The following is a 19,192-nucleotide window of genomic DNA, read 5'->3' as shown; positions in this document are numbered from 1 at the left end:
GTGCTCAACAGTCAGGATTGAACCGTTTGAATTCCTTAACCTAACAAGTTTAGGGTTTAGGGTTTAGGGTTTATGCTACAGACCTATCTGTTTTCCTATAAGGTCGATGTTGTGTTTCTTTCTAAGGTTGTTGGAAAAAGTTGTGTGTGAGTATCCAAGTGAAGAGATACATGATTCTTGCCAGACCAAAAGAGTGAAGTGATACCTGCAGAGTATAAGTGTAGAAGGTGAAGAGCAGATAAAGCAAATCTGCATTGGCATTGAGTGTTATTACCAGATCATTGTAATACCTATTGATCTCTAACCACTTCAATAGTTAGGAAATCCCTTAACAGGGTAGCTTTAACCGGCTTTCTCTAAATCCTTTAACAAGGTGACTCAAAACCATTGAGTTCTTGAAATCCTCTAACAAGGTAACCTTTAACAGGGTTTAACCCTTAATAGGGTATTCTAGCCATCCCTTAACTGGGTGATCCCTAACATGATTGGTTCCTAACAGAACCTATTGTATCAGTCTTTAACCAGATAAGGCTCCTAACAGAGTGGACTTATAAAGAGTTCAAAAACAAGCTTGTGGGTATTCATCCCCACCGTGGTTTTTCCCAGTTGGGTTTCCACATGAAAAATATGTGTGTCATATGTGATGTCCTTTACATGTGATGATATGTTGTTTTCTATCAAGCAGTGAACCATGTTGATCTAGCTGTTTATATATATGTCTTTGATGATAGATTACCTATTCATGCACTAGGATGAAATGGAAATGAAGTATTAGATTGTGTGAGAAGATAAGTGTCAACCGGTTTATGCTTGTCTCAGTTATTCTGGGTTTTTCCAGTTGTACTCTATTTAAGACTGGGGTTACTGTTTGTCTGTAAAATCACAGTGTCTGCTAACAAACCAGTTTAGGATTGTGATTTATGTCTGTATTGATTCAACCCCCCCCCTTGTTGCAGGAGCACCCTTCTAAGGTCTTCCTCCATTTGTTTTTTGTTGGTGTTTTTCTTCTTTAAGAAGCCATTGTAAATGTAATAAGAGCCATGAGCTCATTAGTCTTATTTAGGTCCTAGTTTAGGTCCTAGGTTCTCAAGTCTTGGTTGAGGTTTCTTGTGGAGGAGAGGGTAAGTATGCCATTAATGATTTTGGGGTCCTTTTAGCATGGTGGTGTCCACAGGAAAGCCCAATGTAGGCCTAGGAGTCAAGAAAAGTAACATTGCAAAAGTTGTTCAAAAGTTGCAAAAAGTTGCATGACAACTTTTCAAAGTTGTCAAGCAACTTTTCCACCTAATAGGTCAAAAACCTTAGTTTAGCATGGAGAACCCTAATTTTGGCATACAGATTGAGGAAAGGATACTATATATTGTTACAAAGCCTAAAATGATGGGTTGGATGTTAGTTTTTGTACGCCCCAAGAAAAGAGACCTTGACTGTGACTGTAATTTTGTTGTCAGTTGGCACAAATGGAGCATCAGAGAGTGATAATGGATTGTTTTGCAGACTAAAACATGTTGAGAAATTTGTGTTTTGTTTACTCTTCTATTTTGAGCAATTATTTTTAGTTGGTTGTGCAGGTTTTGAGTCCTTTGTAAATATTTTGTAAAACACTCTTTCACTGTCCAGTTTTGGACTGTTTTATGTCAATGGGTTGACAACTCCTATCCCCATTATGGAATCACCATGAAACCATGGGGAATAGGAGTGTAGACCCTGTACATTACCTCAAAGAAAGCAGGGCCCTTGAAGATGCAGGGAAGCCATCCAAAGACCCACTCCTAGGGAAGACTGGACAGTACTCGGCTAGGAAGGGTTAAGGTTGCAGAGGTCCGTGAGAGAAAGGAAGGTCAGAGGAGGATGCACCATTTGGAGGAGTTGTAGAGGGGTGTGTGGAGCACAATTGGTGAGAAGGAGGAGCTTCCACCAATCCAGACAAGGTGGTAAAAACACCAAACCATCACTGTGACCTTGGCAAGCATAAAAACCCTTAAAAACCCCAAAATTCACCTAGGGCAGTGTACAGACACTTGGAGGCCCAAAACCTGGAAAATCTTTGAGATTTTTCCAATTGAACAGTAGTCCTTTTGGGGATTTTCACAAGTTGGGTCATCGTTTGCAAGAGAGAGCCCTAAAAGTCCAGAATGGAGGCCTAATTGGGCTCATTCCTTGTAGCCCTATTTTGCAGGAAAGAAGCAAAATAGTGAGATCGGTAACAAATAGGAAGGTCTAAACCTCTTGGAGGCACATGAATGGATGGAAAACCATGTCTAAGACCTGTCCTATCCTTGCTAGGACCTAAGAAGGTGTAGGACAAGCCAAACCCTTATTAGCCTAAATAAGGGTTCTTTTGAATCTCATGAGTAGGTGAGACCTTAGGAGAAGTATTACAAATTGTTGGTGGGTGGATTGGGAAAGGTCAGGGGATTCCACAAGAAAGGGAAGTCCTAGAGACCCTAGGGTGTGGTTAGAACACTTGGTGATCCAAGGAAAGGATCAAACAGCATAGACTAGGCTAGTCTAGCCCATACCCATTCCCATCACCCCTCTTAGTACCGGTTTGGTACTATTCATTCATCATTGAGTTATCAATTGGTATCAAAGTGTCCTCCAGGTCCTTTGTGTTATAAGCTTAATCACTTGAGGTAAAGATCCTAGTCTAATGATGAAGAGGGAAGGTCCAAAGTTCAACAGAGACAATTTCAGTAAATGGAAAGACAGAATGAAGATATACATCAGAAGCATGGGTGCTCAATACTGGAGTTATGTTGAGAATGCCTATGTTTCTCCTACCGGTACTCTCATCAATGATCAAAAAAGAGAGATGCAAGAGAATGTGAAAGTCATGGAAGCCCTAATTAGTAGTTTATTTGACATTGAGTTTATTGATGTCCAAGATAAGGTAGATCCCAAAGAGGTATGGGATACTCTTGAAAATATCTATGGTGGTGATGAGCATGTAAAACAAGCTAAGGAAGAAAGACTTAGAGGAAAGTTTGAAGACATGTGAATGGTTGAAGGTGAGACCATTCAACAGTATGGAATAAGAATCAAAACTATTGTTGGAGATATCAAGAGTGCAGGTGGTAAAATGGAAGATTCCACTATGGTAAGAAAAGTCCTAAGATCCTTATTACTGGTCTATGCAATAAGGGTTGCTTCTATTTAGGAGTTGAGATCAATAAACAAGACTAATGTATCCCTAGACTCCATCATTGTAAAATTGACAGCCTATGAGCTAAATAGTTTTGATGGCAGTGTTCAAAAGACCGAATCAACTTTTAAAACTTCTGTTGTACCATCCAGAAAAGGAAAAGAAGCTAGCACTAGTGGTGAACCAAGACAGAGCAAAGAAATGGATGATGAGGAGATTCTAATGGAATTTGAAGCTCTTCTTGCCAGGAAACTAACTAAAGGAACTGGCAAATACAGAGGTAAGCTCCCTTTGAAATGCTTTTCTTGTAACTAGATAGGACATATTGATGTAAACTGTCCTAATGGCGACAATAAGGAAAAACTGGAAAGGTTCAAGAAATTCAAAGGAGGATATTGGAGAAACTATTTTGTGGCAGTTGATGAAGGTGTCATAGATGAGGAATCAGATGATGAAGAAAATGAAGATATTATGTTTGTTGCTGTCAAGGAAGATGTGTTAGACAAGAGGGCTCTTGTCTCCCAGTTTGATAATTCCAATGAGTGGATTGTTGACAGTGGTTGTTCTCACCATATGACTGGTGATCAGAGCCAGTTTCTATCCTTGGAAGACTATGATGGTGGTGTGGTTCACTTTGGTAATGATGCACCATGCATGGTCAAAGGAAGAGGGTCCATCTCTCTAAACAGAAAGAGTAGTGTTGACAATGTGTATTGGGTTGATGGTCTCAGACACAACCTTCTGAGTGTTGCCCAGCTAAATGATAGTGGTCTCACTCTGGAATTCAAGAATGGAGTGTGCAAAATCAAAGGAAAGAATGGTGAATTGGTGGCCATCGGCATGCAGACCAAAGGTAACCTATTTCAGCTGAATGCAAATATAAGTACATGTCTTATGGCTAAATTTGATGATAGCTAGATATAGCATAGGAGACTCTGCCATATAAACTTTGATAACATTATGAAGTCCAGTAAGATCAAGGCAGTTAGAGGGTTGTCAGTGCTAAGAAAACCGGATAATATCTTGTGCAGAGAATGTCAATTGGGGAAGATGTCTTCCTCAACCTTTAAAGGTAAACCTTTCACTGCTAACAATTTGCTTGATCTTGTACATACTGATTTGTGTGGTCCTATGAAAACTAGGAGTGTGCAGGGTGATAGGTACTTCATGATTCTCATTGATGACTACTCGAGAATGATGTGGGTCATATTCTTGAAAGATAAGTCTGAAGCTTTTGTAAAGTTCAAAGCTTTTAGAGCATTAGTGGAGAAGGAAAGCAGTAAAAGGATCAAGTGCCTGAGAACTAATCAAGCAGGGGAATTCACTTTTGGTGAATTCAACAAGTATTGTGAAGAACATGGCATCAAGAGGCAACTGTCTGCCCCCTGGACTCCACAGCAGAATGGCCTAGTAGAGAGGAATAACTGGACTATGGTTGAAGCAACTAGAACTATGTTGATTCAAGGAAAGGTAGCCCACACCTTTTGGAGAGAAGCGGTGAGCACTGCAGTCTACACAATGAACTCGGTACTCATCAAGAAAGGTAAGGATAAAACTCCTTATGAGTATTGGACCAGTAAGACACCTGTGGTTAGCTACTTTAGAGTGTTTGGTAGAAAATGTTACATCAAGAGGAGCGCACACCAAAGCAAATTTGATGCAAAATGTGATGAGGGAATATTCCTAGGGTATTTTACCAAGAGAAAAGCTCTCAAGTGTTTCAATATTAGGACTCAGAGAATCATGGAAAGCATCAATGTAAGAGTTGATGAAACCTCTGAGAAACCTGAGGAAACCGGTAGTGAGCAAGTGGTAAATGAACTGGTTGTAACCTTTTGGGAACCGGTTGTCAGTCAACCAAGTAGTAGTAACAGTGTTCCTACACCGGTCGATGTAGATGTGGATACTGATGGAGATAAGGATGAAGAAGAAAAGAAAGAGGAATCTATCAAGACCATTCCTCGGTATGTCAAGTTGAATCATGATCCTAAGCATATCATAGGATATGATAAGGATGTTGGAATTCTTACAAGAAGAAAGGTTAGAGAAAACTCATGTATGATCTCTGAATTTGAGCCTAAATCATCCAAACAGGCACATAAAGATGAAGACTGGATCAAGGCAATGGAAGAGGAACTTGACCGGATAGAGAAAAATGATACATGGTTTTTGGTACCTAGACCGAAGCATAAAAATGTCATTGGTACCAAATGGTTTTTTAGAAATAAGCTGAATGAAGATGGCACAATGATTAGAAACAAAGCCAGACTGGTGTGTAAAGGATATGCCCAAGAAGAAGGAGAAGACTATGGAGAAACCTTTGCTCCTGTAGCCAGATTGGAAGGAGTTTGTATGCTTCTTGCATATGTAGCTTTTAAAGGATTCAAAGTATATCAAATGGATGTAAAATCTACATTCCTAAATGGTGTACTTGAAGAAGAAGTGTATATAGAGCAACCAGATGGGTTTTCCCTATCTGAAGACAGTGACATGGTGTGTAGGCTACATAAAGCCTTATATGGTCTAAAGAAGGCACCTAGAGCATGGTATGAATGCCTACATTCCCATCTTGTGAAGATTGGATTTGAGAGAACAAGTGAAGATAGCAATATCTACTTGAAGTCTGAAGGAGATCAGATCCTGATCTGTGAGGTATTTGTTGATGACATTATCTTTGGTGGAGATGACAAGATGAGTCATGAGTTTGCAGATGAGATGAAGAAAGAGTTTGAGATGCCACTCATAGGGGCAATTAAGTTCTTCATTAGACTACAGATCCAGTAGATGAAAGATGGAATCTTCATCACTCAGTCCAAGTATGTCAAAGAGGTATTGAAGACCTTTGGCATGGAAGATAGAAAACCGGTTGGTACACCAATGGTGATCGGCTGTAAACTATCCAAAGAGGATGACTCAGCATTGGTTGATGAGAAGGAATACCGATCAATTATTGGTAAGTTGCATTATGTAGTGCATAATAGACCGGATATTACACATGCAGTTGGCATTACTGCAAGGTTCCAGAAAAGTCCAAGAGAATCCCACTTGGTTGCAGTCAAGCGGATTCTTAGGTATCTGAAGGGAACTATTGACTATGGGTTATGGTATCCATACAATAATGATTTTAACCTGAGAGTGTTCACAGATGCTGATTGGGCTGGTAATGTAGATGATCGGAAGAGCACAACCAGTGGTGCATTCTTTCTCGGTGGTAGACTGGTCTCATGGATGAGTAAAAAGAAGAGTTGTATCTCTCAATCTATAGCAGAAGTAGAGTATGTTGCAGCTTTCATAAACTGCACTCAGATAATTTGGATGAAGCATGTATTAAATGGCTTCAAAGTTCCTATATTTGCACTGATAAGTATATTTTGTGACAATACTAGTGCAATGAACATCTCCAAGAATCTGGTTTTGCATTCTAGAACCAAGCACTTTGAGATTAAGTATCATTTCTTGAGGGAAAAAGTTCAGAACAAAGAGATTGCACTAGAACATGTTTCCAGTAAGGAGCAATTAGCAGACACATTCACCAAGCCTCTCCCAAAGGCTACATTTATGTACTTAAGAGGTGAATTCGGGGTGCTACCCCTTTAGGAGGTGAACTAAAGGTATATGCTCCACATTAGTCAGGTATTGCATAGTCAAATTTTTCTTTAGGAATGATGTGTTGAAGGATGCTACTCCTCGAGGGGAGCAGTATAATGGAATAGGGAAGCTTGTGCCTCCACTTTGGCATTGTTGTCAAAGGGGGAGAAGAAGAGAAGTGGAGAAGATATCTACAGGAGAAGCAGAGAAGATGTGAAGCAGAGAGATATCTTTGTATATTGCCATCAATGCCAAAGGGGGAGATTGTTGGCATTATGTGAACCGGTATGAGGACATAATGACATTGTATGTTGTCATTGATGTCAATATGCTGAAGAGGAGAGAACCAGTATATATGAGAACCAATATAACACTGTGAACCGACATTTGTGCCAAAGTAAAGTAGGGTGTTTGCTTAAGGTGAACCGACATGTGGTTATGGGAACCAACACATGGAAGATTTGTATGACTACCGGTTGGTAGTCACAACTTCAGGGTTTCCGGTTGAAGTGTCTCAAGCTTGTGTGACTCAATTGATGACTTTGTGTGATGAGTTATAATTGTAATGAAGAATAGATTATGGTGCCACGTCAGCCTTGTGCGCGTGAAGGATCTTGCATGAAGGATATTGTTCCTATCTACCTCGGGAATGTGCAAAGTCTATAAACAATGATAACATGTGATGGGTTATCAGCCGCCATGAAATCGATGGAAAATGAATGATGGAGAATGTCTTGATATTGGATCAAGACTGTTGCATTTAATGCAGTGTGCTCAACGGTCAGGATCAAACCGTTTGAATTCCTTAACCTAACAGGTTTAAGGTTTAGGGTTTATGCTACCAACCTATTTGTTTTCTTATAAGGTCGATGTTGTATTTCTTTCTGAGATTGTTGGAAAAAGTTGTGTGTGAGTATCCAAGTGAAGACCAGAAGAATGAAGTGATACCTACAGAGTGTAAGCGCAGAAGGTGAAGAGGAGCTAAAGCAGATCTGCATTGACATTGAGTGTTGTTACTAGATCATTGTAATACCTGTTGATCTGTAACCACTTCAATAGTTAAGAAATCCCTTAATAGGGTAGCTTTAACCGGCTTGCTGTAAATCCTATAACAAGGTGACTGAAAACCATTGAGTTCTTGAAATCCTCTAACAAGGTAACCTTTAACAGGGTTTAACCCTTACTTGGGTATTCTAGCCATCCCTTAACTGGGTGATCCCTAACAAGATCGGTTCCTAACAGAACCTATTGTATTGGTCTTTAACTGGACAAGGATCCTAACAGAGTGGACTTCTACAAAGTTCAAAAACAAGCTTGTGGGTATTCATCCCCACAGTGGCTTTTCCTAGTTGGGTTTCCATGTGAAAAATATGTGTGTCATATGTGATGTCCTTTTCATGTGATGATATGTTGTTTTCTGTCAAGCGGTGAATCATGTTGATCTAGTTGTTTATATATATGTATTTGATGATAGATTACCTGTTCATGCACTAGGATGAAATGAAAATGAAGTATTAGATTGTGTGAGAAGATAAGTGTCAACCGGTTTATTCTTGTCTCAGTTATTCTAGGTTTTGCTAGTTGTACTCTGTTTAAGATCGGGGTTACTATTTGTCTGTAAAAGCATAGTGTCTGCTGACAAACCGGTTTAGGATTGTGATTTTTGTCTATACTGATTCACCCCCCCCCACCCTCTCAGTACCAGTTTGGTACTATCTGTTCATCATTGAGTTATCATTGTATATTTTTTGTCCTTACCTTTCATTTATCTAGAAAGTGCAGGGTGCTCAACAAAAGGGTTGACAATGTCTGCAGTTAATTACTTGTTTCCACCAAGGATGATAGAATAAGACAAAATATAAATATAATCAACACCAACAATTGAGCATCATAAGCATTACATGATACATATATTTTACACAAGTGTATATTTCAAAAAGAATCTTAGAGATCATGGCAAGAAACAAAAAGATCCTAAGTTTCTTTGAGGTTTTGTTCAGTTTATATTGAATCCATTAAGAAGATTATAAAGATTTGTATTCATATAATGTGGTAAAATTTGCGAATAATTTGAAACTTGTACTATCAGCCAAAGTTATCCCAATGAAAACACTTAGACAAAATGAGTAGCGCATGGTTGGGATATCATATACCGATGTATAAGCATGATAAGTTGAAGTCATATGTATTGGTGGAAGTCATATCAATCATTACCAAGGAGCCAGGGAAGTCAAGTAGATCGGGGAAACATATACCGATTATGGTAAATGGCAAAACATACAATGGCGGCAAAGGAAAAATATTGTCTTGTCGAAAGTCATTGAGGCTATCTGTAAGAATTATCGCAATGAACACAACCGAGGATAAAAGTGCATCGACGAAGGTTATAATGAAGAAAGATCACCAGCATAGCCAAAGGAGACCAGATGTGTCATTTTGAGTCTCCCCGATGCCCGACGAAGTGATCAGTCAAAAGATCATTGGGAAAGAATATGTCGATGGAACATGATGTAGCAGGAAAAGCTATGCCAAAGGAAAAGGTCATAGGGAAAACTATGCTTGTCGCCATGACACATTTTAAATTACCCCAATGTCCAATGATAGTATCGGGTTGACATATATCGATAAAGCAGGATTGTCATCACCTTATGTTACCCTGTCAGAAAAGATAAATTTTCTAAAAGGCAAAGGGATTTTGCTGATGGAGCCAAAGATGAAGTTTCATTAGAGAGACATATGTTAGGACCTAGGAAGGACAACTTAGAGGGGAAGGGGTGAATCAGTTGTTAACTAGTTGTCAATAAATTATAAACCAAATGCAAATTATTCCAACTTAACCTTAGTGTCGGTAAACCAAACTTAAATGCCGGTAAAATAGTTTAACGATTATAGTAGTACCAGTGAAACTTGAATGCATGAAACAAAAAGAGAAACAACAACCACAACACATAACACAGATATTTTGAATTGAAAACCTGGTAAGGGAAAAAACATGGCGAGAAACCTTACCCATAATCAGATGATACTGCTACAAATAGTATGTGTATACAAATGGGGTCTGCACATGCAGAAAGGCCAACCGTCTAGAGCTCACTTCTCAATCACAAAATAGGAGTCACACTGACTACACAATTGGATGGTTAAATCTAATGATAATGTACTACTCAAAATAGCATCTCCAATGCTGGATTCAGTACCGGTTTAAGCTCTGAACATGAGTGCCAAACACCTTCATAACCTTCCTTCAACCTTCGAATAATGTTTGCATGATTCGCACAAGGATCTACTTATTTTTTCTCTTCAATATTCGAAGACACTCATTATGATGATCTTCAATAAGATCTTACAATCATATATACATGTTAGTGACCAGATTTGTCTTTTCTTAAAATGATCAATTTTAAACTCTGTCGCCTTCTTTTAAAGACAATTGTTCCACTAAACAGTTGGGTAAATGTTGTATAAGCCACTTCCCTTTGAATTTTACATAGGTATAGCTCCCTATTTAAGTTATTCAAGGAATGATTTAATTAATCTAATTTGAGTAGTACCTTTTAACTCAAAAGCATGTAAGGTTGCCTGCTTCACTCTTGGATGAGAGGCCAATATTTCACACATATTTCTTAAAAAAAAAACAATATTTCCTATCTTTTCAATACAAGAAATGAAAGTAACTGAATCAAAGTTCAGTACACCATTTCCATAGGTTTAATAAGGAATGAACAGATTAAAGAAACCAAATCTGTTCTCAAACACGATTCTTTTCTAAAAGAAAACAAACACTCAAAGGTAGGAATACCGGGCCTAAATCAATGCATTATGTCACTTTTCCATCATCATCATCCTCTCCGCTTTCGTGGGCATCGTGGGCGGTTGTGAGTTCTTGAATAATAGATTGGTTCAAAACTTTCATCGTGTTGAGCTTTGCCTTCGCCACCTCCTTATTCTACTGGTGCTTCACCATATTTTCAGCATGTTTCGGCAACTTATCATTTCCAATGAAAGTCATGGACTCAATCCTAGCCACCCTTGTTATATCTTCCAGAGTGAAACTACACTTGGCCTTGATTTGTCCATGTTAATCCGCAAAGTCCTGATTGCATCTTGTGTGTTCAACCCACAAATTCCCAATTGTCAATCATGGTCAGGGTTAACCACCTTGTTATCATTAACAATACTGCACTGGAGATCCTGGAGCTCGAAAACAAAGGTCTTAGCATCAGAGTTCATAGACTTGAAGGTAAGAACCCACCACATTATGGTTTTCTTCAGTACAAAGAGCTAACATTCATCCGCTACCAGTTTGATTGAGTGTTTCGTCAAAAACCTGGTGACTCCATATTCTTCTATTTTGGCAAACAAAGGCAAGATATTTTTCCATTTGTGTTCCTCCTTCTCCCATGGCAAAAGCTAATTTTGAACTTTGGCGATAAGACTATATATCTCATCGCATAACCTCCAGAAGTCGATGATGTACTTCTCCCCATCCTTGATTATTCCCTCAATCCATTTCTCCACAGCTTCTGCAATACTCTTGGCTTGTTGAACTTGGCTCATTAAATTTTTATTTTCTAGCGAAGTTGGGTCGAAGTTCTCTATAGCATGAGATATTGAGAGTGCCCCAAAGCAACCAATACTATCGATGAACTGGACAAGAACATTTATGTGTCACTTTAGCTCTCTCTTTTCTCACCCATCTTTCTCCAATCTAGTGAACATTTTCTTTGTCGATACCTGGAAGAAATGATTGTCTATCTCTCTACTCATATTTCCCAGTTCCACCTTCATGATCTCAAAATCATCGTGGCTAGCCTACTTGTTTTTGTCCTTGGGTTTGTACGAGGTGATTTCAGCAACCCATTTTCTAGTTTCTTTATCATTGTCCAGGTGAGCGGCGGTCTTGAACCTTTTCGGCTTAGGACTCTTCTCTGTGTACTTAACAACCATTTCCTGAATTAGAATAGTCACGGGAAGAAATTTCCACTTTCTGCTCACCGAAGTGGTCAACCACTTAGGAGTTGCACTGGAGTTGGTTATTCCTTCGATCACTTTGGAAGGTGGCGTCATAGCCACAATCACCATATGAGAATCCAGGGTATTAGAAACATTGCTATCTAAGTCTTCAACTTCAAATATCTGGGCATCAAGAATCATATATTTCACCCCTATATCCTTTGCTTGATCCATCTTTCTTTGAGTGGCACTTCGGGACTGGGTATACCAAGGAGTACAAAAATCCAAAGCTGAATTAGACCTATGTCTAAGTTGGGACAGCTTGTTATCCTTACCTGCACGAACAGGCATACAAGCATTGTTAGAAAGATGCTTTGGTGAACGTAGAGGGACCTCATTACTTCTCGCAGAATTAGACTTAACGCCTAATATCGCTGCTCTCTTACTAGCAACCCACACCGCAGTCCTTTCCAAAACTCCTTTGGTCCTCAACTGTATATCATCTTTCTCTTCCTCATCCTAGACAATTGGATGCATTTCAATTTTTGCATGAGCTAAGTATCCTGGTTCGAATAGCTCTAGATAGTCCTCTTTGATCCCCTTAGTGTCCAACGTTACCTGCAATGAAATGACTTGTTCTAACACCATCCTCATGTTTCCCCATTTGAACACCTCGAGATCATCAGTACAATCTTCCCAGAAATCCTCTAATTGTGGCATTGGGAAGTATGGCCTTAGACCAAGACTTCGGGAAAAACCATTATTATCGAAACCTTTCCTTTCAAGATATAGGGAAAAATTGAAATTCCTACGATCTGCTCCAATACTCAAAGCGTTGGACATCAAACTACAGGACAACATGCCCAATTGGATGGGAAAATGACCCTCCCATTTATCCCTGGGTTGTGCCTTTTTGATTACAGAGGTCAGTTGTCTACATATCTCCACCAGAACAAAGAAATCTAAACAAAAGTGAAGGAGCTTGAAGGGCTCCTCTTCAAAGACGCCTACCCTTATGTAACAGAAGCATGGAAACTAGATATAAAAACTACCAAACCTCTTTATCAATGTCTGTGCATCCTCGGAGATTCTTTTGGCTTTCATATTCTTCAATTCATGACACAAGTCACCCAGAAAAGCATTGTGCACCCTTTTGAAATCCTGTAAGGCCTTATCGTTTTGCAGCATGGGATAGAACTCATATACAGAAACATCCTCCTCAGTGAGCTCTTTCGGTATTCCAACCCACTCCTTAACACATGCCAAACAATACAAGAGATACGAAGACATGAAGAAGTTTTGTTTGAACTGTTTAGCCATACTCAGTTGTTCTCTCATTGGATCAGCAATCAATTCAACCCAATCCAAATACTACTTCCCTTCCAAAACCAGCTGCACATGGCAATAAATCCAGTCGTTGAAGCTATAAGCTTCAGTAGATCCTCTGGCCTGGTGTAACAAAAGCATAACATCATGAATGTGAGGCAACATGTGATTCTTATTACGATTCTTGGGTAACTTGGAACCACCTCTTTGAGGAACCTTCAACCAGAATTTTGCTACATTGTTACGGTGTCCGGTTCTGTCTGCATTGAACTCGGTAACTGACTGAGCAGGGAAAAAGTTGGAGAACTGGTAATTAGGTATCTTGAAGACAAAGGAAATAACTTCATGATTTATGGCAAGAAGGGTTTCACCATTGTCTCTCCTAATGGTCTTAGACACTGGGTCGTATCTAGCGATACATTCTCGAATCAATTATGGGCAAGGAATGGCTGGGGGAAAAGTTGCAGCTTCTATGAGACCGCTACTCAAAATCTCCACACCAAAAGATTTGTCAATTCCCTTGAACACCCTCTCTTTCAAAACCTCAATATTTTCCCCTTTTAGGTCGGTATCACTAACTATGGGTTCAATGCATGCCAGGCTAAAAACATTCCCAAACAAATGTAGTGTGGACTTCATAATTCAAAGCAATAAGCCTTAATCAGTTGCAGAAAAACCTTCTATGAGAGAGAAAATGCAAGCAAAAACTACTGGAGAGAACAAGAAAAGGACTCACCTTCACAGTTGAACAACCAGATGACTACTAGCAGCAAACAAGACTCCTATCCCGGAAAAGCAAAACCACAACAGCGAGGAACAAATGCAGAGCACTAATAATCCTTCATACCTTATTAGTGAGGGAAATGATATGGAAACATTAAATGCAATAATTCCAATTTTCAATCTGAGTGTGTTAAGTTTGTGGATTGGACATCGCACGCATGCATTGAATGCATGGCGGCATTTTTTAAGTAACCGCTAGTTCTTGAAATGATTACTTACTTCGAAAAGCCAGGAATCGACGTCACTTAAGACATGGTTTAGCGTCCTCATATTTGGTAATGAATGCACCATCAAATCATTAAAACCCATGGGACCCACCATATTTGTACACATATGAACATCTGGAATAGACTTCATTAGCATTAAAGTAGTTCAGGATGTATGCCGTGCTCAAGGAAAATCTTGCCAAGAAAATTAATTATACCAAGCTACTGACCATTTGTGCTATATTGAACATGTTGAACACATTTGAACCTCCTGAACTTGGTTCAATGACTTCAAAACTTGGAGAGAAATAAAGTAACATATTGCTGAACAAGAAACTTTTAGAGAGCCGCTACAAGACACTTAAAGAAAATATTAGTATGAAAAACCTCCCCGAACACCTAGGAACCTATGGAACCTAAATGAACCTATTGAACTCGGTTCAGGATGGTTCAACTTGTTCATAGAGTTCAACTAATTACTAAAACTTGACATTTGTGACTGAAAGAGGATTTACAGGCGTACTAAGGACTTGAACTGAGGTATCACAAGAAAGATAAGGACTCTGAATGGAAGTTTTATAAGATGACTCACTCCTGTCATGAGGAATAAATGATGTAGTAACATTGGCTCTGACTAGGGATTGTATTTTACGAAGGAAAATGCAAAGAACTCCTAAACTCTGGTTTTGTATGACCAAAAACAAAAAGGGGAAGGAGAAGGAGACTCACAACTAACAAACACCTAAGCTACTATATACAAAAACTCTCGACCATAGGACTTACAATTTGTAGAGTTTGAGATCTTTCCCGTTGTAGGTATAGGGCATAACTGCTCCATCGACGTAGCTGATTCTGAAAGCATTTTGTCCCACCACTTCATAGATCTTGAAAGGGCCTTTCCATAATGAATCAAACTTGTCGTGAGCACTGTTGTCTTCAAAATCTGATTCACTTCAACATCCTTATAAAGAAATGATTAAACTCTGTGCAGAAGAGATATTAAAGGGAAGGAAACTCTTAAGACAACATATGATAAGGTTTGATTTAACCTTCTACTCTTCGGACCTACTCAGAGTCTAGGCGGGTATACCTTTGTGAACTAAATTCACACTTTCAAAAGATAAATCCACAGCAAACCAGTCCAGAAAACCAATGGATCTAATCACCTTGAAACCAAATGAAACAAAGGAATGAAAATTATACTCATATTCAGTATTTTGACCTAGAAAACATGTAATAGACAACTTTGATTTATACCAGTGCCTTATCCAAGGTCACAAAGTCATCTAAATTCAAATAATACTCCCCAAACAAAATATCTTCACACATCCCACTAGCTCGGCTTCTGTCAATCCTTATGTATTCCTGACACACATAAGAATTTATGCATACCAAATTAAACTATGCTCATCAAGATTCAAAGTATCCTACAGAGAATTTACTGGTAGAAGTGATCCCTACATATTTAATTTCCCTCCTAAAGAGAAAAGCTAGCAAACACATCTATTGAAAGTTGCCTTACAACCCTATTCAAAAAAAATAACCCTAGATTATTCAGAATGAAATAGTAAATAATTGCATACACATTTGAAGATGACACAAAGTTTTACTCAAAACCGATGGCCTGTATATTGATATATTCTTCAAGAAAGTATTACAAAAACTTTTGAATATTCTCCATTAAACTTAGAAAAGCTCAGATAAATTTCTGCAGTGTTTTCTTACAATTCTTTTGCGATCATTCAACTATTAGTCCTGGTATCCATTTATAACAATATGGATGCACATAGCTTTGGACTTTCCTAGGAGAATTTGTTACAATCATTTCTTTTCCAAAAGAAGTTACAAAGCCTTTTACAAAAATAGTTACAAGTCCTTTTCGACCTCTGCAGCTTCTTCAACTTGTTGTCTGGTTGCAACTTCTTCTAACTGTTCAAGAGTACCCTCTAACTGCTCTACATCTTGGATGACATATTTCCTTGTCCATTCATTGTACATATCATCAGTTGGCCATGCGAAATTAATCACGTTTGTCTTAGCCTTGGTCAACCTTTTCCAGGAATTTCTCATCTTGTTGACTTCTGAATTGAGAAAACCATAATGAGATTTGATTTTCTCTATCTCCTGAATTGTCACAACAAAGAAGGAAGCATCATCTAAATCCACAATTCTTTTAATTCTGGCTGATAATTTGGCTTCTAATTCCTTGAGCCACACTTGTTTCTCCTTCAGTTGATCTAGGCTAACAAAAACTCCTAGGAGAAACTCAAAAACTTGATCAGCATACTTCTTTTTGTACAAGTTGATTTTCCTGTCAGCATTATCCACCCCTTCTGCTAATTTTACTAGGTCTTTGGTGGTGTCACAAGTGGATTTGATGATAGGATTGGCCCCTGCTTCATCATAAGATGGACAAATAAGCTCCAAGTCATGCTCTCTAGGCTTCCATCTGTCAAAAATAGGTGTCAAAATGGCCTTATCTCCATTAAGCTCATTCCACATATCCAAAATCTTGCTTATATTATTATATAGCTGTGAGGAACTCATTGTATCTGCAAAACTTGAAATAGCAGCCCTTACTCTCTCCTCATATTTCTTGGCATGCAAGGCCTAAGCCTGTTTCAAATTCTCTAGCTCCTGAGGAGTAATCTCAATCATTTGGGAGCTAGAAGGTGTTGGAGATGGTGGGAACTCAATGATGGGGCTGCTAGGTGGAGGTCTTGCAGGAGAGGAAGAGATCATTAGTGTTGAAGACTCACCTTGATGGTACTATCCTGTCAATTGGCTTTGCAACTTAGCAATGATGCTATCCTTACCTCTTACCTCCTCGTTAGCACTGTTATAAGCCTTCAAAATTGTCTCCAACTTGACTTGGAGGTCTGCTTTTTCCTTGGCTTCCTTTTCTACTACTGCAACACTAAATTTTGCAGTCTCTAACACAGTGCTAGCAGCTTCTACCACCCCTGTGTTCTGTACTCTCTTCACTATCATTCCACCTAGGTAGCTTGACCCTGGGGTATCTTTGCTTCTCTTATTTTCATCTCTCCTAAGATACCACTTGACGAGTGCAGCATTATCCTTGCTGAAAGTAATTCCCTCCATGGGCTTGGTTTCTTTCCTCATTGCCTCTAGTACCAGGGCATTTGCTATGTCCCATTCAGGGAGAATAAGTACTCCAACTTGTGCCACCATATCTCTTCCTTGTTTAGGAGTGATGGTCTTAAATTCTTCCATCATTTCTTGTTTTATTTCCTCCTCCACTAGAGCTAGATCCTTGTGAGACTACTCACTTTTTCTCTTCTCACATCTTGCATTGTATTTGTCTATATTTTGTTTCCATACAAACTCCATAAATGCTCATGAGGTAACAAAATTGTTATCAGCCAAGAATTCATCACTGGCCTTCTTGATCTCTGAATCCCACTCCTGGCCCTTAAGTTCATTAGTAGTGATGTTCATTTTAGTAGCAAGGGGCTCTTCTGGCATTCCCTCCTTTACTTCATCATATGTATAGGCAATTTCTCCTAAACTGTCTAACTGTATCAGCTGCTTGGCTGCTGCCTGTTCATCTCCTATGTGAATAGGGGATTGGGATGGAGAGTACAAGGGTGTATTAGATTGTACTTATTTTCCTACTCTCTGCTTCTTATGGCTCTCTTGGATGTCAATGACATCTTGTGTCTTCCTCTTTCCTTTGGAGGTAGAGGGCTCCCCTGTTGTAGGCATCAACATACTATAACTAGATTTTTTGTGTAGTGTATAATCACCAAGAGGGATTGCTCTAGTGGAGGTAGACCTACTTAGAATAATTCTTACCTTTTCAGGGTTGCTTTTAATCACAGCCTCCCTCTTTTCTTTCAGGGTCTGCATTACATCCTCAAAGCAAACAATTAAGAACTTTATTTTCTCCTCAAAAGGGAAAAAGCTAGACAATGGGTCATAGCTGGCATCAAACTGATGTACAAAGTCCAGGGCTTTCTTATAAGCCACCTATTTTTCCTTCCTCGGTTCCTGCTCATCTAAATCAAAATCATTTCTAATGAGGTCCTCAGGAAATTGAAATTGATGGAGTCTACCTCTGCACACTGCTCTCTTTCTAAACATGCCATTGAAGAAGTCTTCTGGATCGGCACACCTAGATATTGCGGTTGACAAATGATAAGGTTTGACAAAGTATTCAAAAAAATTCCAACCTCCCTTGGTTATTATAAATTGGTGGGCTATGGTAATCGTAGGGAAAATAGGCCCTTTACCCCTGCCTATCAGCTCTGCCTCTTATACACTACCAATTTGTCTGAGGACTTTTGCAATTCCTACTTTGAGAGGGATCTGATAGGGCAACAAGAATGAACTGCCTCTAAAACCAAAAACTCTGAAAATTGTTGAGACTGGGTATAGGTAAATATCACCCCAATTATGAACAATCTTTATACTCTCTGCAAATTCTTTTGGTCTAACAAATTCCAAAAGAACCTTGGGGATTCTTGGGTTTTCTGAGCAGAGGAGAGTCCTAATCTTTGACGCAAAATATTTATCCAATTTTAAGAAACTAGCATCCTCTCTGTCCCATGACAAAACAGTACTCCATAGTTGCACTGGCATCTTTTCTCCCTCTTTCTCTTTAATGAGGTCTAGTCCACTTGCAAAGTAATCACCACCTTTGAACAAAAATAGGTGCATGAGGAGTGAATACCATCCAAAAGGCCTATCCACCTTCCCATTTTTCATTCCTATTAATCCTCCATGGATAGAATTAGTAATGAAAGAAGCATGATCAAATGTTACTGCAAGGGAAGGATTCAAAATCTGAGCAATCATTAGCAAGTAATGATTAGGCATATTTGCCTCAGCATCTTCTCCCAAAATCTAGCAGAGTGACCAATACATTCCCTTAGCCCTAAGGGTGAACAGATTCAATGAAAAGGGCTCTTCAGTGTTGGGTCCTACAACTGTCAACCCACCTATCTTCACAAAAAAATTCTTAAGAGGCCCATTTCTAAGGTGGTTCCTCTGTGCACTGTATATTTGAAGTTAATGGGTTCCAGAAAATTGGTAAACTCATTGAGCCCAAAAGCACTTCTGAACTCTTCATTGTTGATTTCAATAAGGGCTTTCCCATTAATGTCTTTAATGCTTCTTGTGACTGGATCATAATTATGTGCAATTTGAGTCAATAGATCCATGTCCATGA

Source organism: Cryptomeria japonica, chromosome 1, assembly GCF_030272615.1.
Source record: "Cryptomeria japonica chromosome 1, Sugi_1.0, whole genome shotgun sequence".
NCBI classification, from domain to species: Eukaryota; Viridiplantae; Streptophyta; class Pinopsida; order Cupressales; family Cupressaceae; genus Cryptomeria; species Cryptomeria japonica.
This window is presented reverse-complemented; position numbering follows the sequence as displayed.